Source organism: Tuber melanosporum (assembly GCF_000151645.1).
Source record: "Tuber melanosporum whole genome shotgun sequence assembly, scaffold_85, strain Mel28".
Classification (NCBI taxonomy): domain Eukaryota; kingdom Fungi; phylum Ascomycota; class Pezizomycetes; order Pezizales; family Tuberaceae; genus Tuber; species Tuber melanosporum.
This window is the reverse complement of record NW_003299134.1, coordinates 351,037-353,536: the sequence shown is the minus strand read 5'-3', so window position 1 is coordinate 353,536 and position 2,500 is coordinate 351,037.

Here is a 2,500-nt window from a genome sequence, read left to right as displayed (position 1 = left end):
GCGGAAAGAAACTCTATGGCGTATGAGCATAGATAATATTACTGTACACACACCGCAGAACTTTTTTTTCTGCCAATCCATTATGGCGGCGCCGGAACAGACAGCGCACGTTTATGATACTATAGGAAACGTTCTTTATCTATTACTATACCATCGACTGGCGATCGGCAATATTAGATGGAACACCAAAGCCATCGAGAGAAAGCGTAAGGCTCCCTCCCTCCCTACCAGAAATCAATTTCCTCAACATCCCGAAATATTATCCCCAGGAAACGGGAACGAACGAAGAGGGGGGGGTTGGTTTTGGTTTTGGTTTTAGGCTTCCGACATTCGACAAAGTTCTTGAGTCCTTGTATGTTATCATAACTTTCCTCGTTTTGGGTTCCGGGAATTATTCGTGCTGTCCAAGATGAAAAAGTTACCGTACTTGTCATTTGCTCGTACGGTTCACGTTGCGGTTTTTTGTTTTACGTGGTGCAGATTTTTTTTTTCTCCTCTCGATCGAGTGGGTAAGGTTTGGTTGGTTGGTTGGTTGGTTGGTTGGTTGGTTGGTTGGTTGGTGATTGGTTGTTGTGGAGATTTATATGATACTGTATCATACCCTATGGGTAAGTTTTTCATGGCGGGCGGGCTGGCGAGCGAGGCTGGGAAGGTCTTTTTCTGGTATAGTACCGGTATCATGCGTTTCTGTTGGGGGTGTTGCGGATAAGGTGAGTAGGGTACTGTACTACGAGTATCTATTATTTGCTTGCGCCTGTAGGCGAGCGAGAATGCTAACTTGTCGTTTAGTGAGGGGGAGCTCCAGTATCATGCGGTATCATATCGGTACTGTGGTGGTTGCGGTGCAATGAGAGGCTCTCCTTCCCGCATCTTCAAGAAGTCTCACCTTCCTCCCGGGAATTACTCCACCCCTCTTCCTACGAGTACAGTACAGTACTGTACATGTACCTTCCTATCATACCGCATATCACGCAATCAGCCCCCCGAACTCCGAACATCCCCACCGACAATCCCGAACTCACGCCCGTCAACGGTCATAGGAGCGCCTCGGATCTTCCCCGTCGGGTTTAAAACCCTTTCCTTTTCTTCCCTGCCCATGGATGTCTCCTTTCCTTCCTCTCTCCATGGTATGGTCGGGTACCGTACCCAAAGTACAAGTACAATAAATGCGATGCGCGGTCGCATTTCCAACGCAGCAACACTTCCGTCCGGTTCGGAAGGTGATCCGCTGACCAAGGCGACGGAAACTGATCGAACCCGTCCGCAACGGTAGGAGAATTTTAATCGCTCTTTTTTTTTTCTTTTTTTTTTCCTTCCTTCCCCCCACAAAGTGGTGGAGTTGGGGTGGGGGATCCGCAGTGGTCGTGCGCGCAATGGGTGATGACTTACGAGTGGTGAGAGTTTTCGGTGAAGAGGTTTTTGCGCGCTTTGGCGCGCTGTATGTATGTATAATATGTAGTATGTATGTACCCCGCCATTTTGTACCGTACCGGTACTGCAAACTGGTATTAGGGAGGGGGGACGAATCGGAGACTCACTGTTTTGTCGCTTTATAGCTTGCATTGCGTTACTTTTACCTTGACTTTGAAGATGTCAGCGTGCTTGATCTCGTTTTGGGAGATTTGGAATTTAGCTGCTTGCTTGGTTGGTTGATTGATTGATTGATTGACTTGACTTGACTTGACTTTTGGCTTGACTTGCCGCTGGTGGGTGAGGTCAGCGATGCTCACTCCGAGCGGTACGAGTGTTACTTTCGATGTGACGGTGTGACTTTTTTTTAATTTAGGGATCACTTACAGGTATTCGGCATGAAGTTACTTGAATGTTGAGTTTGAATTTTAGTACAGTAGGGGGTTGTGCTGAGATGCGCACGGATAGTTTGGCATACTCGAGTACTGGTTCTTTGATCCCGGCGTTTGGGCACTTGTATCTACAAGTACAGTACAGTATACACTCCCTGTACGATGCTGCGCTTTTGGTAGCATGGCACCGGTAACCGGTAACCCTTCTCTGCCGTTCGATGTGTCAGCATCCGTGAAATCTCGAGGAATGCACCATTCCCTTTAATCTCGAAAGCTTCCCCTGAAGGAGTACAAGTACCCTACCCTACCCTACCGCAGCTCCTCTTCCCCTGACACGACAACCCTTACTTGTACTCGTACAAGTATAATGTAGTGCAGCGTTCCCAACCCTGCTGACATTGTCGGACCGAGCCCACGGTATGAGAATTCCCGCTCATATCATAACGAGTATTATAAATCCGATTGTGGGTCTCACAGGGTTTTCATGGTTTACCGGCATCACAACAAGAGTACCAGTTAGTAGGACACGAGTGGTAACAAGCTTATGATGTGATACAGTGAAACTACGGATTAGTCTACCGTACCGTTAACCCATCATACCTCCTGAATAGAACCAACGAGAACCAACCAAACCGGTACTAAACTCCATCACACGGACCTACAGTAGTTTATTTTAAACATTCTTTAATAGTTGTCGG